This window comes from Phalacrocorax aristotelis, chromosome 11, assembly GCF_949628215.1.
Source record: "Phalacrocorax aristotelis chromosome 11, bGulAri2.1, whole genome shotgun sequence".
NCBI classification, from domain to species: Eukaryota; Metazoa; Chordata; class Aves; order Suliformes; family Phalacrocoracidae; genus Phalacrocorax; species Phalacrocorax aristotelis.
The window spans coordinates 15,785,557-15,804,498 of record NC_134286.1 but is presented as its reverse complement, the minus strand read 5'-3'; positions in this window follow the sequence as shown (position 1 = coordinate 15,804,498).

The following is an 18,942-nucleotide window of genomic DNA, read 5'->3' as shown; positions in this document are numbered from 1 at the left end:
AGTCTTACAACACTTGGGATTTCCATGCACGGATTTTCTGATGCCCACGGCCTGAGGCTGAATTCCAAGTCCTGTAACTATAGTAAAATATTTGTAATTGCTCGCTGGGATCTCAGCCAGTGAGAATATTTCCTCTTTAACCTATGAAACAAAAAGAGTTATCTTAAATACGTGCTGAAAATAGAAAATAAAATTAGCAATGGTGTTTAAGCAGCTTGACAGCATGCAAGTTCAGAGAGACAGAGGTTAATCTGATCCCAATTCAACTATGGGAAACCTAATGTTCCAACAATTAAAATATTAGTCCAGATGAACAGGTGACCCCCCCTAATCCCCTGATGGGGTGGCACAGCCTGTTATCCCCTGTAGCCATATCCCATTAAGCTGACACCTCTGCAGGAGTAGGATACACTCCCAGTTGCACACACAAAATTAATTATTGTCAAATGCACTTCATGGGGACTGAGGTGAGAAATACAAGTTAAAATAATTGACAGTCATATTAGGCAGCAGTTCAAAACCTCCTTGCAGCATAACCACAGGCAAGATAAACAGAAACTCATGGTTACCTTCACAGGTGGGCTCCCCCCGCTTCTTGTCACGTTGTCCCTGCTCCTGTTGGCTTTTTCTTCCTTTCTCTCCCTTCTCCCCCTCCTCTTTTTGCTTCCCTTCACACCTCGGCCCTGGCTCTTTCCCAGCACACACTGCCAAGCTGCCCAGGGGGTTGCAGGCAGGCAGTTTGCCCCTGCACACCTGCTCCAAAAGATTTGCCACCGCAGTATAGCACCTCCCACGCTACCAGGCTCCTGGAAATCGCGTGCCCCCTGCATACTGCCTCCTTGCATTCCCGGCTCATCTCTGTTCCCTCATCTAACACATCTTTCCTGCCGCAACACACTTTAATCAGGCATCTCCTTCCATGCTCAGCTACCACAGGACCATCTGCTTTCACGTATCTTCTTTCTAAAGAGGCACTGTCCCAAACCCTGTAAACCCCAAGCGACCTGGCATATAAGCAATGGCAAAATTCAACCTCAGAAGGGCGTTTCTCCTTCCATTTTTCGTGCAAAGGACCACACTCAAAAAAATTAGAGACACTGAAAAATAAACACCCCCACATTTATCTACCTATCCCACCAAGCCAAATACTAAAAGCAGGAAGACAGGACAATTGGAAAAAATCTCTGCAAGTTTCCCATAGCCTTCAGAGGAGATGGAATCTAGATGTAATTTTAAAGGAGAAGATTGTAAGTGTTTTTCTTGCACTTTAATTGGCAAGTAATCAAGACCACATTCAATGCAACACAAGTTCTTGCAATCACGCTGTGACAGCAGACCAAGAAACTCTATTAGGAATCCAATGCAATTACAACCCAACAGCAGTCCAGCAAAGGACTAGATATAAAGGGAGGCATGACCTCACATTAGAAAGAAGCTGGTGATGATACGGCTAAGGTGCAGTTCAGACACCGCTGAAGTGACACTAACGGAAGCAATCAGAAAGGCTGGCGCTGCAACAAGAAAGCTGCCACTGGATACTTATTTCACAGTCCTGAAACGTTGCTATGGTCAGAGTCGCTTTCAGATCATCAGACAACTGTTTCCAAGACCATCAATACCCCTCCTCACTCAGCAATATCTAAACACAAGTGTGTATCCTTTTCTCTTTGGCCATCCTGCCACTGTCCACACTTCAAAACAGGACTAGGGCAGCACATGGCAAAGACAAGGTGATACTTTAAAACCACTCACGTTGAAATGAATTAATGAAAGAGGAAAATGTTCTGCAAGAAGCATAACCCTGGTGCTACACTAACTCACAGCAGGTTTCTGAATGAAGCTTTGGATCTGGCCATGTTTTGTAACTTTTAAAGACAGGCTGCCTGTCTCCAGATGCCTGCGTCACTGCTGAGATGGGGAGTGACGTACAAAGTCCTTGGCTAGAGAGAAGAAGAAACAAGTTTTCTCTGCAGGAACTGTGAACCAAGTGCTCGGTCCCTTCCCTGCCTGGTCATGCTGCCGGGGCGATCAGCTGCGGGAGTGCATTGCACAGACCAGCTGTTCCAGCTGGCATCTTAAGTAGGTTGAAGGTCTGTGTGTAAGAAAACAGGGGGAGCATTGGGTGATTCCAGCCTGGTGGGGAAACACGCTGCTAGCACAACAGGGCTTTAAGGGGGGTAGAAATCTAATTGTCAGAAAAGACATGAATTATATAGGTCTCGCAAAGGCAGAGACTAAAGCAGGTTTTTTTGATCTGTGACCTGTGCTACACTGCTGGGACGTAAGGTCTCCAAAACTGACTGTAAAGCTAGGAAATTAATACATTGCCCATATGCACGCAGACTCCCAAAAAGCCAGGGAAAAATGCAAATTGAAGATATAAGCATTTACAGTTTAGGAGAACATTTATTTGGTTGTGAAAAAACCCTACCAGGGTGACAATGCACAGGATGATTCTTGGATTGCCTTCAGAGGGTTAGGTGGGCCTTCAGTTAAAAAGGGAGCAAGCAACACTGACTCAGGAAAGCCCTCAAACTCCCTTAAGCTTCACCCACTCTCCCCCATGACCTCTCTGTCCCCTATACACTTTTTCTGCTCATAAATCTGTTCAGAAAATATCATTTCCTTTTTGGTACCAGTTTGGTGCTATCACTTCACCATAGCAACAGACAGCAAACAGCAGCTCAAACAACTGGAAGTTGTTGGCTGACTCAGGTAGGCTCTCCTGCAGCATCAAGCTTGAGTGACTCTCTGCTTTTGGAAAAATGATTAGTTGCATAATTCTAGATTTAATTCCACTAAAAGAGAATATACACCATTAACTAAATGCCACCAATTAAACTATAAAAAAGGCAGGAATATTTTCAGTCACAGCACTTTGTATGCAGCTACACTGTAATCAAGGCATGACAGCAGCTCCTGAAGACACACCAAACTACTTTTAAAGTAAATACTTCAAGTCCTGGAGACAGACACGGACCACAGACCCCACCAGGGCAGCTGGGTCCACCCCAGGCAGTTCCCCTGGATACACCTCCGTGCTGGCACGGGTAATCTGCCAGCGGTGCCTGAGCTACCAGAGCCTGGGGAGAGGTTTTGTGAAAGACCAAAAGTCCAGGTCACCCCCAAGCAATGCCCAGCAAGGAGGACTGATCTGAGCTAAGACACCAGAGCACAAACCGAAGCAGGTGAGGCTCAGTCCTGCTGCTAGACCATGGAGGTGTTACACTCAGCAGGACAGCAGCGCGATAAAGAAGCCAACAGGAAGATGAAGCAATGAAAGAGAGGAAGGGGAGTGCTGCAACGCACAGTTGGGACTTATGCAAATATCTTTACATTACTGAAAAACATAGGAGCATAGGCTGTGGCAAGGTATCCAGCTCAGGCTGCGACCACCAGGCGCTTACATCTATCCTTGATGATGTGGAAGGAACAACCTATTCTGGGGAAAATTTAATAATAAAGGGTACAGATTTCTGCCAAGGGCTCCTGAATTTACCTTCTTGCTTTACATTCGTTGAACATCTGCTTTGTTAACATTTTTTATCCCTGTTTTGCATAGGGGTGTAGGGACATTACAATGAGTGAATAGCAAATATATTTACAGTGAAATTGTTTTTGAAATTGTTTTTAAAATTGTGTAATTTATGTATGCACATATTCTTTATACACACATATGTATACGTACGTACATTAAGAATCACTTTACAGTTAAAGGAAGGTGAACTTCCCCTTAGAAAAATTTGTAACTGTTTCAATTTTCTTTTAGGTTTGTTAACCCATTCCAAGTTTAAAAGACATTGTCTATTGAGATCAGGGTGTGTGTTGTATACCTATCATCAGATATCCCAACGAAGTCAATTAACTTTCTTTTTAATACAACTTCCATATCAAGACAAAGTTGTTTGACAAAATTCTTCCAAAATGTCTCAGCTTTGTGCTTTTCCCCAACTAAAAGTAGATGCCTTTCAAAGAAAAACAGCTTCAATCACAAAAGACAAATGTTCTGAAAAGATTAAAACAAAATAAAAATAAAAAACCTGCCAAAATTCCTTACCTGTATCATTAGAGACAGCACATTTACAGGATGTCAGCAGCAGCCCAGTGTATCTGGCATCTAAAAATACCCAAATAGCTTAGACCCTGCACAGCCTTTGCTGTTCTTTGATTTATAAACTAATGTCCAAACCCTGACCTCCAGTTACAAAACCCCACTGAATTCACTGGAATTTCATAGATGAAATTCAGGACAGAATTCAGCTTTGAACTGCTTAAGTATAATTGGCCTATAGTATATTGGGTGGTGGGAGATGGTTTTTTCCCACCACTGCATAAACCGATGAGATAAAAATTTAGTAACTAAAAATGTTTTTCAGAATCCCATTTTCCTGGGGGAAAAAAAAAAAAAGTGTAATTATATGGAAATGGCAAAGTTATTTAGTCTTACTGTGAACATGGTAACTGCGGTCTCTGGGTCATCTTGTGCTCTTTCCGTCTTTCCATCAGCTCATTTGTTTTCCATGTGGCTGCTTGTGTATATACAATTGTCTCTGGTTATCATATGCTGAACATGATTGTTACGTGCTCAGATTTATTCCCTTTTCTTATTTTCATTAAAATTATTTGAAAACGGGTGGAACGAGGGGGAGAAACACAGCCATGCTTTGAGGAACTCACACAGTAGAGTGCTCAAGAGCTTCCTTTCAGATTTGCCTTCCCTGCCAAAAAAAGGCATTGTTTCAGTGACAGTCAAGAGGCGTGTGTTACAACAGGAAAATCATATGGGATGCAAAATTAAAATCTCAATCACAGGTGAAAAATCAAGGCAGCAGAGGGGTGTATATACAGCATTGCTCTTTTCTTCCTGCCTCCTAGAAAAAGTTGCAAATGCCTTGTCCTTACTGAGGTGATACTGTAAGATGGCCAATGCCTAAAGCAGAGTAGGTAAGCACCCTCCCAGCGCCGCAGCCGTTCTCAGCGCAGGGTAGCTTTGGGCTCTGTTTAGAGCAGGAGAGCAGTGACTCTCCAGTCACCAGTTAGCTCCACTGCACCGAGACCTGCCTGTGCCCCTGGTCCTGTCAGGTCTGCAAATCTAGACTGGCTATTGCCCACCTGACAAACTGTTTGTCACCACTCGGAAGGAGCTCGGACTGCATCTGCAGCAGGGGCAGCAAGCGGAAGAGGTCACCCCTTCCACCAGGGCGGCAGCCAGCAGCGCCTTCCAGCCTCAAGCTCACAGAAGACCTCCTCTGCCAGCAGAGCTGGACCTATGACACAGCTTACCAGACAATCCCATCAAAGGAAGGGCACAACTTCCTGATGCCTCAAGGCAGTGTGGCCACACTGGCAGTATTTTGCAGCATGGCTTGAGTGCCAGCATGACTTGTACACCGCATTATGGTTTCCAGAGAGGAACGTGGGGGCTAATGCCTAAACTCAGCTGAGGATTCAGATCGCATCCGATGACAATTTAAGGACAAACTTGTCAAGCCCATGCAATCCAGATAGAAATCAGGTGGGATTTCTCCATGCACCGACCACTGTATTTCTGAATAGTCGATTATGCTCCTCAGCTTCCTCTGCTCCCAGCTACTCAGCATTTCTCCCCTGTTGTAGTAATTCTGGCCAACAACACTCAGTACTACTTAGCCTCGTCGGATAATCACACCCTTACAGTACCTCTTGCAGCCTAATGTTTTACAATGAAATTTGAGAAGGTCTGAATAATCCTAATAGCAGTTCAGCAGTGGTACTTGCGCAATTATTATATAAAAGGTAAGTACGCTCCTACCAGCTCTCCATTTAAATTTATAGTGATTGGTTCCATACAGTAACATGGTAAATGAAAAAATCCCCCAGCCTTCATTCAAGAGGTTTATAGTAAATAAAAAAATGCTGAGGGCTCTGTGTTGGCCCCCAGTCTGTCAGCCTTCTGGGCAGGAAGGGGATTCAGGCTCCCTTTCCTAGGCATGCATAAAATGCCGGGTGATATACGGCTCTGCTCTGCGAGGAGCGCAGCTGCAGCAAAAGCCAGAGGAACTCAGGCTGCTGGTCCTAAGGAAACCTTCTCCATGAATCTGGGCTGGAAGGGCCAGGGCAGAAATCACCCATGCTCTCCCGCAGCCTGCTTTCCCAGTACATGCCAGCATCTTTTCAGGGTTTAGCAATGCACCATTTCCCAGGTACATGGCAGCGTGGAGTTGAATCCTGATTAATTCGATACACAGTGCCCTTACCGTATTGAACAAAGGCTTGCAACTCTGTCAGATGTGGTGAGTATCGTCTGAATTATTTTTTTCCACAAGTAGTACAGACCTTGAGAAGGTTTTTAAACTATCTCCAGAGACTAAAGGCCTCTATGTTGTTCTTAATTTAGACTGCAGGGAGGACAGGTCTTCACTCATGAGATTTTAATTTCAGTAGCTGCACAAGTTACTTTAGAAAATACACCTTGGGTCTGATCCTGGCTCTTACTGAAGCCAAGGGCCAAGATTGAGTGCAAGTTAATGGGAAGAAAGGTGTGATTCTGCTACACAAAGCCAAGCACCTGGGGGATGCTCAGCCCTATCCTGCTGCGAAGTTCATAACCCCTGGGCTAAAACACCAAGGTGCCTGCTCCTCCATGCTGAAGCCACCCTGGCAGCCCGCAGGACCCTTCTGCCCCTCACCATGAGACTCCACACCACAGCCTCGGGGGGAAGAACAGCCAGTACAAGCCACACCCTCTGCAATTCATTGCATATGTGGAAGGCTTTGGAAGTACTGATCGGTGAGAACCGCCCATGGCTACTCCCCCCAGACCAGGTCCGAGAAGCGTTCTGCAGCTGAGCCAATCAGTACAGGCACCAGAGAAGTCTACATCATCTTTACACCCCTTACATCACCTTTACATTGCCTGCATTGCCTTTATGCTGCCCAGACCTGCCTCCCTTGTCATGAGCCCGCCATCTCTGCTACTGGTGAGGAAGGAGGGCAGACCCTTCAGTTTTTCACACCTTCATCAAGCTGCTTCTCCAATGGCTCTCAACACCTTTGCAGTGTCACAGTGTCTTGACCAGGGGCACTTCCCAAAGGGGTCCACCACCCAGACTGGCTACAGCTGCTGGATGGGATGTCTTGGAAACTGCCCCTACATGGAGCCTGGCCACCAGGATCCACTCAGCAGAGCCCCCAGCTCATGTGAGAGCTCAGGAGCAGGTCAGCAGATGGTGGGGAAGACAATTCTCTCTCCCAAGACATCCTGTGATGTTATGGAGTGGCACGTGGGCCAACAAGGACTGGCTCATTGACAAGGAGCCAGAGGCGAGTTGAGGAGTCCATAAGTACTGGCTGGGAGAGAGAACCAGTGTCTTTGGTCCCAGGAAGCTCAGTTTTCCACTAGTTTTTCCTAGCACCTGCAATAGGTCCCAAACCCCTTGTTTTTGTCTGAAGCTGCTCCTGACCATGGCAGGTCAGGGGAGATGCCGGCCTCTCCTGCCTCCTCTTACCACCTCTCTGACGTGGTGCAACCAAGAGGACTAAGAACCATCATCCACCCAGGGGCCACTCTCTCCAGGGCAGCAGGGTTACTGGAGCACCCCCCAGGTTCTGCTGCAGCCCTCCCATGGCAGCTGGCACAATGAGTGCACACAACTGGATCCCATTACATTGGTGTGGGGTGAATCATTCCTGCTCTCTAGCCCTGGTGCAGCCTTTCCCCTTGTACACCCACAAAGGGGATACTGCCTGTCCCCTCATTTGTTGGGATTTCACAGCAGGAAATGGATGCCAATGTTTGTATGAAGGGGGAGAGAGTCACCAGCCACGCAACATCCAGTGACAGATCCCATCTCCTGGCGTAGCCAGCCGTGGCTGCCGTCTACCTGACAATCACTTTGTTAATGCGTTTCAAGACTCACCCCACACTTAGAGAAATTCTCCCCTCCCTACAAGAGGGCACAAAGCAGAATCGGTCAGTTTGCATCTCTCAAGGCATCCTGGGGGGATCAGCGGTGAATCTGAGTGCAGGAAGGGGTCTGCAAAACTGCATTTGTAAATTCCTCAGTGGGAGAAGTTATAGTCCCCCCTCCCCCTGCTTACTGGATCTCTAGCGCCAGGGGCTTTACACTCCAGTGGCACGCTCCCAGTGTGCCTTGCACATCTGCTGAACTAAGGTAAAACCGGACACTGCAGAGCTGTGATTTATATCACCAGGGTAAGGCGCTGCTGGAGAAGTCCCTCCCTGCTGCAGGAGGAATATGCACTCACTTCTCTTTCTCTCCTCACACACCCTGTCCTTGCGATCGTTGCACAGTTGCAGAGGGGAAGCCTGTTATGAGATTGTCACCATTCCTCCTCCTTTTGCAGCATCCAGAAATCCCAAGGCATGTGGCTACTGTGCTACCCCGCGAAAGCACCAGGCAGAAGAAAGGCCCAGGCTTCCCTGCTACAGTCCCTGCCACAGGGTTCTCCCAGACCTCAGTGCTTTGGAGCAGCATAGGTAGCTTTACCTTTCACAAGTGCTGACTGGATGCTTGAAGAGCTCCACCAGAGATGGCCAGCTAGCTTGGCCGCAAGAAGAGTTAACTTGGTGGAAGAAGGCAGAGGAATAAAAGGCCTTCCTTTGTTTGTCAGGCAACAGGTCACACATGCTTGCAGACAGATCCCAAAGCCTGCCTCTACTCTCATGTTTCCTCTCTTCCTTTCCCTGACACTTTCCTGACACATCTTCTTGTGCACTTTGCTCAGCTTTCGAAGTAACACTCCTCCCTGCTTGTTCTCCTTCCCACTCCTTGTCACTGGAGTCCTGCTGCTGTCATCACACTCCCATCAGACTTCTCCTTTCAACTGTGCGTTTCCACGCTGTCTCTCCCAACTGTCACATACGCTTCTGGTTCAAACATCTGTTCCTTCCCCTCCCCGGGAAGTTACTCCAAAACATGCTGCTTTCTGTCTGAATGGCAGGAAGAATAGATTTGGTTGTACATTTGGTGCTACACAACCATCCGTGCCACTGAGTGAAAGGCTCCTTTTCCACGATCTGGTCACATCAATTCCCAGGGCTACAGGCTCAGTTCCTCCTTATTCTGCCAGGATGAAAAGTGAGAAGCCTGTTTCTTGTATCCAACAACCTCTACTGTGCAGGGAAGCAAAGGAGAGGGATACTTGCTACCCCCCATAGAAGGAAGGTCTGCATGATTGTTTTCTGTAACAGGGTAAATGGATGCCCCTGCAAGAATGACTCAACTCAGTGGTGGCACGGGGAGGCCATGCACTTCACAATGCCAGCAAGGAGCCAAACATTTACAGGAGCAAAGTCACTACACAGCGCCTAATAGCTAGCGCTGCCCAAAGGTCTCAAAGGGCTTGCACCATTGCACGGCAAGACTCAGGCCAATGCTGAATACAGACGTAGGGGTTAACCCAGGCTGTGTGCCCAGCAAGATGTCCTGCACAGTCTGCGAGCATCTCAGGGCTCGGAGGCAGAGTGTGTTTCCAGGTCTCTGCAGCAGGCCACAGCAGCCCTACTGCCTGCATGCCCAGCTCTGCTAGCAGCCCTTGAACTGCCCAGCCTCACCGACACCATGGAGAGGTGGGGGAGCAATCATGGGGGGAAGAACAACTGGTCTCTGGCCTCCTTCTTGCTCTGTCCCCACGCACTGGCTGGAGGCAAGGCCAATGTGCAGGAGCAACATGCCTCAGCAGCGTTATTTTGTCTCCATGCACAAACAGACAGAAACCCAAAATCTAGTTCTGTGTAAAACCTCAGGGTAGAAAATGACATTCGAATCCTTGGGTTCATCTGTCTTTCTCCAAAACATTTGGTGTCACTCAGCAGAGGCAGCGACTGGAGCTGTCAGGGGTCTCCAGTCACACTTCACCTAGAGATCCTCTGCTCCTAGGCAGAGGGAGGACTGCAAGCCCACGCTATACATCCACCATCATGCCAGCAACGGCTCCCTTGACACCTCAGCTCCACCATCCCCATGGGCTGAGTATCAATTGCCAACATGTTCTCATTCACCAGGCGCACCACATGCAAGTGCCCGAGGCTGCTCCATATCTGTGGCAAGCCTCTGAACAAATGGTGCAGCTGGTCACAAACCACTTGAGTTAATGCAGGTGAAGTGGTCGGTTCCTTTATTAGTGCCATCACTGAGAGTCCCTCCTTTCATAGGGAAAATTGGTCTTTCATGGGCTTCAGGCACATCCCCAAACCAGGTGTCAGAACTTAGAGAAGAAGGTTCAGAGGATTTTTGTTACTGGTGGGAAGTTCTGCCCGTAGCTGCAACCCCCGTGAAGAAACAAATGTAGTTTCTATTCTATTCCCTTTTCAGCTACTTATAAGTTTCCCAAACAGATTCCTATTCAGGGTGAAATGTTCAGTGCTTGGTCTCAGCTCAGAGATGATTTCTTTTATTTCCCCCTGCAGGAACTGTGAGCAAAATACTAAATGCAGTAGATTTGGAGTTTGGGGAGCACGAGCAATCAGATATTTCCCCCTCGTTCCCTCTGATACCATATGTTCCAATTGGAAATTTCACACTTGCATACTGGTAACTGGTAAATGGTGGAGATGATAGACTTCAAATGTTCTCATTGAGAGGCAGAAAACAAACCCAGATTTAACAAAATAATTGGTTCAATACTGTTAAGATGAGTTTAAAGGATTCTGATAATGCTTTTCCCTTCCCCAGTGTCCCAGGAGGGACAACTACACAGGTTTTATTTTAATCTGTGTGTTATAATTTTAAGGATAGCTGACACAAGGTGGTCTTTATTAAGATGTATCTGTTTGCTTTGAAATCCGAACAAGTTCAGTGCTTAGAGGCTGCCAGAAATCACAGACTTATTATTCAAGGAACTTTTGAGCTCCACTGTCAAAACTATCAGAAGTCTGTAAGCTGAACAGCCCCCATTCAATGCACTTTTGTGCTCGTTTGCAAACTGTACGGTGGGATTGCTTGGATCTTTATGCCCCTCAACCCCAAACACTTAAAACTAAAGGCAGATAACCCCAATGTTGTTGTAATGGCATGTTTGGAAACTCAGCCTTCCAGAAGCAATGACACCCTAATCATCCTCACCCACAATGTTGGCTAGGTCACCTTACATATCATACACTTGGGTTTTTTACTTCCAAGTCAGCCCTACAAACCCCATGCAAGCTTTGGACAACCTCTTCATACTCTATGTGTTGACATAAATACATAAGTTATGAGACACAGTCAATGAACTTTAAGCACAGGTACTTCCTGATCACAAGTACTCAATCATCAAATTCATGTATGCATGTAGATGGTTATACACATTATCTTTTCCAGGGGAAGGTTTACTTAGGGGATGTAGGGAGGCAATATCCCTCTGTCCTTTCTCTCATTACCACTACATGGCATGGATGTCCTTTTGTATGTGGCTGGGGAACTACTGAACAGCTGCCCAGCCCATCTTGCTTCCACTGCTCCATCCATGGTCCTGTTTACAGCTGAGAGTGAGCCACTACTGACAGCTCACATGTATTTAACAACTTGGGCAGCAGATCACTACCGAGACAGACTAGCACATTGTGGCATAATAAAACCACATACAAAATCACTCTGTTTAGGCAAGGAAGTCTCATGACCTGAAACTCACCAAACACAAGGGCTAGCAGACCATCAAGGAAGCAGATGATGGCTCTATTCCAATCTTGCTGACCAAAGCGACCCAGCAGCCACCTGGAACACAGCAAGAGACGAAACCCCTTTGGCAAGCCTCTCCCAGCCTGTTCTCTGCCTCCACAGCATCTGGCACAAGCTAGTTTCACATCTAGAGCTCTTAATCACTTTGATCTCTCAGAAAGTTATGTAGCTTAATGATTCATGATTGTTACTCAAGTCCCACCTGCAAGCAAGGAAGCCTCCACACCAGCCTGCTAACGTTACGGGATAGCTGTGGGCTCAATTCCCCAACCTCCTGGGAGCTACTTCGTTACACCAGTCTCACAGCATGGTGATTCTATTAAGTGTTATGGATTAATCTTGATTTATGCCAGTGGGAGGGAGAGAATAATCAAGTCCTGTGTCCTCACCTTCTGAGCTACTGGTACTGCTCTGATCTTCAGACTTTGAAGTGCTTTATTCTGGTCAGATTGGTAGAATTGCTTTGCTTCTGTATCCTTAAGCTCTGGTCATTCTTTGCTGTAATTCCTTGCAGCAGCTTCTGGAAAGGTGTTTTTCCTCCCTCCATTCCCCACAATAAATGAGTTTGTCACTTGAAATATACTGCCAATGTGTTACATGTCCCACAGTGTTTGTGGTTATATCAGAAGTGTTTGTTTATAGCACCATAATTCAGCAATATCTTGATTACAGGAAAGATGGTGTTGTAACTCACTGTGGCTAGAGAGAATATTATTTTTCTTTTCCTTTAATATAAAATGTTGATTTTCAGTCAATACACTGAAAGAAAATAGTGCAGTTGTTGCCCTAGTAACCAGCTGCCTTGTAAACCGTAAGATGTTAGGAGCACAAGGTGTTAATTGTTCCAAGTGCTGCTTGTGGTCAGGGATAAAAGCTAGAATGGGAAAGATCATGAGAAACATCTGGGAAGATAAAGTCAGCTGGTCTCTGCTTGGAGAAAGCCTAGACAACAGCAAGTAGAGAGACAAGACGAGGAGAAATAACACTGCCACCAGAGGAGCAGAATGAACTGAAATGTGGCCACGTGTGAAAGCATCCCTGAGCGAAGCCTCTGAGAGCACAACAGACTTCTGGGAGCCTGACAGGTTTTTACCAGGCACGCTCAGAGTTCAGCACCTCCACCACCAGATGCAGCAGCTTTTCCTGCCACCACTCATTCCTTCCTCCCGACTAGACCTGCCTCCGTTTCCCTGTCTGCTCCGTGTCCTGGGGTTTCCGTGTGCTGTGCTCCGGGAGGCTCCTTCCCACGTGCTATTCAGCATGATTTGAGGCCTGTCCTGCAGAAGGTGCCACGACCTCTCTGCAGAGCATTTCCTGCACTGGAGCAGGCCAGGATGGAGCACCCTCCCTGTCACATACCTACCTCTTGCAACACGACTTCATTGCCCTGCTGAGCAGCTCGTGCTGTCAGGCTCCTCGTGCGGCACGGCACACATCATCTCCCTGGCTGCTCCTGCTCCGCGCTTGTCCCGGCTGCACTGTCCGTGGAGAAGTGGGAGCAGTTGATTGCCTGGAGGGCAAACAACTCCCCAAATCATCTGTGTTTCTGGCCCAGCCTCCTACTAAACAGAGCCCCTCAACTCCAGCAGGCTACACGGTGGGGCTGGGAAAGCAGCACCAGCAGGGCTCCTTCTGCAAGAGGCCTCTAAGGGAGAAAGACTGTATGAGGGCTTCTCTCCCACGCCTCTCCCCTCTCTAAGATGAAAGCAAGCTGGCAAGACAGCAGCCTCATGCTCTGCAGCATCTGCCACCTCTCCCTTCCCTCCTCCCCTTCCCAGCCCCTTCGAACTGGAAAGCAAACATGAACAGTGCTAGATCTGGAGGAAAGTTTTCTACTTTAGCTCTTTTAAAGCCATTTACGTGCTCTGGATGCCCACTGAACCTGCCAGTATCTGCATTCCCTTAGGAAATAAAGGCAAGGAGCATAGAAAAAGCGGCATATTTATAAGTTAAGCCCCTCCCAGGGGCAGGGTTATGCTAATCAGGGAGCCTCTGTCCCAGCATGATACATGGCTTACATATACATGATAGCAACATATGGAGAGGAGGGGTCATGTTCGGCACGCTGCTGCCCTCCCCGGCACGCACGGCTGGAGGGTCTCATGCCACATGTTAGCCATGGGCACTAAAGAACAGAGGGGCAAGGCCAAGCTCCTGCTTTGACCTGAAGAGGAAAAGGATGGGACACCAGGATTGGTGCCCCCATGGGCTTCAGTTTCCAGAGTTTCCAGGGATATATTCCTGATGTCTCATTAACTCTTGGGGGGGGGGGGGGGGGAGTTTTTTCCCCTTGTGTTTTTTATTTATTAACTCTTGGCGTTTATACTTGGTAATAAAGCCGTATATCTCAGTGAGCCACACCACAAAGCCCTGTAGGCAATCTAATGACACGTCACACTGGTGATGAAGACTACATCTAGCTACACCACCTTCATATAAAATTAGAGGTTTATTTTTCTTTCTCTTGTTCCCCTGGTACAGTTGCCTGTGATAATGCAGCCATCTCCATCTCAGCACAGCCTAATGTAGACCTCTGCCACTGACTGGGGCTGGGATTCCTGCCATGCATCCTTTACACTAAGAAAACACAGTTTAAGCAAATAAAGCTAAGAAACTGAACTTTTCCAAATGAAGAGTGCCTGGGCAGCACTTCACATAGCAGAGCTGCATTTAAACTGGGGTCTGTGGGTAAGACTGAAAAATAAAGATAAATGAGTTTGGTTGGGTAATTAGATAATAAAATTGAAGGCTCTGGAGTTTAGCCCAGGAATATAATCCAGTAGATGTGGCTGGCTAGCCTGCTCTCTCTCCCACTGCTACAGCACCATCTTAACCTAGCAAGCCCTTCACAACGGGTCCAAAGACAAAAATACACTGGGGTAGCACAGCCCGAGTACTAGCACAGGATCAGAGGTGCAGGATCGGTCCTGCCCTCTGTCAGTCTCCCAGCAGCTGGTTTTGTTCCCCATGTGCGAGGCAGGCTGCAGAGAGGTGCTGCAGGACTCGAGGTGGGCTTGCCAGCTGCTCCAGCAGTACACATAACTGCACAGCAGAACAAACCCCATCCCAGGGAGGTTTTGCAGGAGTCTCTGTGCTTGGTGGGAGCACAGGGCGGGTGTTTAGGGGCTGGCAACCTGGCCGATAGCTTTGGGGCTTCACACAGCTCATTTGGGGACAGTGCAAGTCATCCCATGGGTGGGTGCGAGGGACACCTCTGCTCAGGGCCCCCGGGGTAACACTGGCTCAGGCTTAGAGATATGTTTGGACAGAGCCAGAGCTAACTCTCATGCATACCTCGTTGTGCCAGTAAATACTAACGTGGCTATGTAGAGGGTGGCATCTAAGGGTGGAAAGTGCAGCACAGCCAACCTGAAAGGAAAACTGAGGTTGGTCTTTCTTTCTGGAGCAACTGCTTTCGTACATTCAGCTTTCAAATTGCTGCAAAACTGAAAAGCAAAGCAGAGGCAAGCTGTCTTTGACTTGGGAAATCCTTCAAAAATAAAGCAAACCCATTTTGAAAGGCAGACTTTGTCAGCTGCCCTATTTTTAGGATTGACTCCTACAGGTCCTTCCTTCAATGATAGCAGTTTTGCCTGAGCAATGACTAGGGACTGCAGGATTTAGGCTTTTAATAAAGCAATTGTGTAATTAAAAATAAATGGGTCTCTAGTGTCACTATTTAAAAGAAAAGAAAACTTAGATCAAATAAGGCATTTCTTTCTTTTTGGTTTAGTCTGCTTGGATCATGCAGAGCTTTAATGACGCAGTCACAAATGTTGTATTTAAAAGGCCTCTTAGTTGCTGAGAGGAGCCCCAGGAGAGGGCTATTAACTGGCCAAATTAGGCTATTTATTTTTGTGAGTTTTGCAAGTTTGAAAAAGAGAGGCACATTTTCACTTAGGAGAGTGATATTTCAAATAGGTCACAGGAAACTCTGGCAGGCGGGAAGCAAAGCAGAGCGTCAGTAGGAAAACACTAACCAGAGACATTTTGCAAGCACAAGTTGACATTTGGGTTCCTAATGGCTTCTGAAGCCCATTGAAAAATCTTTTCAGTGGATGTAATATAGGGGCAAGGCACCTCAGCTGTGCACAAGCCCTGGCCTAATCCTGAAAGCCTTCAAAACAGCAGAGCTGTGCCTCCGGGTGCTGCTGCAGAGAAGCTGGTTCTGTCAGCACAGCCGACAAGCTCGGCAGTAAGTGTTTGAAGGAGATGGGCTCTGCCTGTTGGTTAGGAGATAGCTGATCCTTGCACAGATGGCCAGTCGGTCCTGAAATTCCTCTGCGCCTTTCCCTCCTCCAGCTTTGATTTTGATTCTTCAGACAATCAATTAACTTTGTTTTCCTGTCGCATAACTGCAGCCTGGAGCAAATCAGGAGCGACTGCAGTAAATCCTGCAAAGCAAGCTGCATGCACACCTTAGCAATACCTTTTACATACCTGAGGCTGGTTGGAAAAGGTCCCTCCATGCCGCCTCAACAGGCATGGCATGTGCTCACCAATAGCACACCATTTCCTCCTTTTCACGTTTGCAAACAGAATCAATTAACTTAAAGTCCACTCAGGAATGATTCACATGAAGTTACTTCGAAGGACTGGCCTATCTCCCATTGACTTCAGCAGCTCAGGATGAAGCTACTCTGGAGCTAAAGAAGCCTCTGCAGCAACGTTGGGCTGTTGCTGGGCCCTGTCCAGGCTCCAGAAGGGCTGAGGTCCCTTGAGCTGCCACCACACAAGCGACAAGAGCACCACTTCATCTACACGCAATGGAAAGGCTTTGCAGGATCAGGGTCAGGATGAGAAAATAAATGATGCAATAAGATAATAAAAAGCACTGTTCCTAGAAAGTGATGTCGAATGAGTTCTTCTTGATGGATTTTAAACCCACCAGTCATACAAGTCGTAAAAAAAACAACTAAAAGACAAAGTAACCGCACACCTATTGGAGCAATCTTTCTCTTCCTCAAGTTTTTTTCCTATATAAACCAGTTAATTGAGGACTCAGAGGACTAATATGTCTGAGGTTGTGACTGTTTGTCACGTCAGTGCTTTGATCAGCGAATAGCAAATCTCTATCAAAACACCTTTCGGGGGGGGGCCAGGCTGTCAGTACCACGTTCACCTCCTCCAGCTGGGCAGCCATGTGGAGTCGCAGGTGCTTTGTGCCCAGCATTTCCACAGGAGTGCAGGTTTTTATGGCTCAGACGAACCAGCATTTTATTGGATTGGAATGAGGGAGCTGGCACTGGAGCAAAAGGAGCTGAAAGGGAAATACGGAGCATGCAACTTCACTAAAAAACTTGTCAGTCGATACACAAAATGTCAACTGCACCTGACCCCCAGCTTTATTCTTCCCGTAATTGTCGTACACTGTCCTACTAACTCAAAACAACCCATCCCACCCCGCACAAAACCCAAACAAAACCAGGAGGGGTTTCTGGCATGGCGAGGCCATGGGCTGGCCTGTGAACACCACTGCATGCTCAGCAAGAGAAAACCAGGGAGAGAGAGAGTCCCTCCAGCCGTGCCACAGAAGAAACCCCTGCTCCAACCTGTATTGTCCTGACAGGGCAGGCGTTAAAGCACACACTGTTTTGTAGAGGTGAGGAGGGAATTTACAGGACAGGGAAAGGACAAACATGTTGCTTGTCCATTTGGCATGAAAGGAGCTATAAATACTGTGATAATTGTCTCCAGGAACCCAGGACAACCTCTGCCCTGACTCGCAACCACACACTGTCCCTTTGGACTTTACTGAAGCTATTCAGGTTGCAAGTCACCAGCTCAGCTGACTCAATTGTCTGTTCTCCCCATTAAAACTACTCTAGCAAAAGCAGCCTTTTCCAAAGAGATACAGAGGCTGGTTCTCTGTCTCACACAAACCTGCCGAAGCTCCTGTTTCACTCGTTGCCCAGTTGTACAGTGTTGTTCTCCAGCTTGACATTGTGCCTGCTCCAGCGTGGTAACGCCTCCACACCTACTCTGCGTATTAGCTTAGCCCAGCAATATTTATTTAGCAGATAAAACTTTGATGCTGCTCCTGTAGAAATAGTTTGCAATATAATAAGACCGCCATAATATTAGTCAAAAGCATTTCTCGTGTGCCCTCAAATGTTTGGCATAAAAGAAGCAGAGTTGCCAAAGGTCACAAAGCAAATTGAGTCCTTATGAGAAGTTAACCATTAGATAACGAAAAAGGATAAGGATGGTCTGGGGGTACCATAAACCACTCTTTCCTCCAGGACCTTGCAGCTCACAGCATGCTGTGTATAATACATGCAGTTACCCCTTAAAAAACTAAATACGGGCCCAAGTCCATCAAGACACAAAGAAATAATTCATTGTTTTCCCATGGATGGGCACAAAGCAAACCACACCATAGTGCAGTCCTGGGACAAATAAGTGTTCCCTGATTGATGCATCTGCATAAACACCCCACCGACCGCCTGGCCAAGATGGGGCTTTCAGGAAGACCTGCAGGGATTTGGGTCGCTCTTGCTTTGCCTAAACTGCCAGCTCCGCGCCAAGGCGCCGGGGCACCTCATCCTGCTGCGCCCCTCCCACGCGCAGCCACGGGCAGCAGCCCCTGGCTGACACCAGCCACAAAATGGTGCCTCCTGGCCCCGCCGCCATGCCGGGGGGCGAGAGAGGAGGCCCTGCTGGCAGCCGGGCTGCCTTCCCCTGTGAAGGGCAAAGATGTTCCTCATGGTGGTGGGGGGCTGGCAATGCCCACTGCAGAAACCTCTCCTTGGCCTGTTTTCTTTTTGTCTCTGTTTCCCCATTCAGGAAAAAGCTTCTGTCACAACAGCTGCTGATTCATTTTCTGACTTGGTGCCCAGCGTGCCAGACATAACATTCGTTTGCTGCCAAAGTGGTAAAAACAATGACTTACCAGCTCATTTTTCTTCAGTTGATTATGGGGGGGGGGGGGAGGGGATAAAAGAGCTTCACTTAAAATTAGATAAGGAGGAGAAGAAATCCACTGAGATGCAAAGAGCAATGTAGGGCAAGGCAGGAAAGGGGAGAGCATCTGAGGCGGTGTGGGAATAGCCATCACCAAACAACGAAAAACAAAGGGTCCATGGTCAATGGTGAGGGACTATGTGGTCACTTGCTGCCCTTCATCAACTTCTCTTTCTCTCTATGTTTTCCACCTTTCAGGTGTCAACAGCTTCCCGGACCAGTAACTCTCAGATCCAATATGATGCCTTCTGGACTGAGAGGAAAGAAGTCACCCGAAGATTGCTCTGATGAGGACAGACAAGTACACTGGCCTTTGATC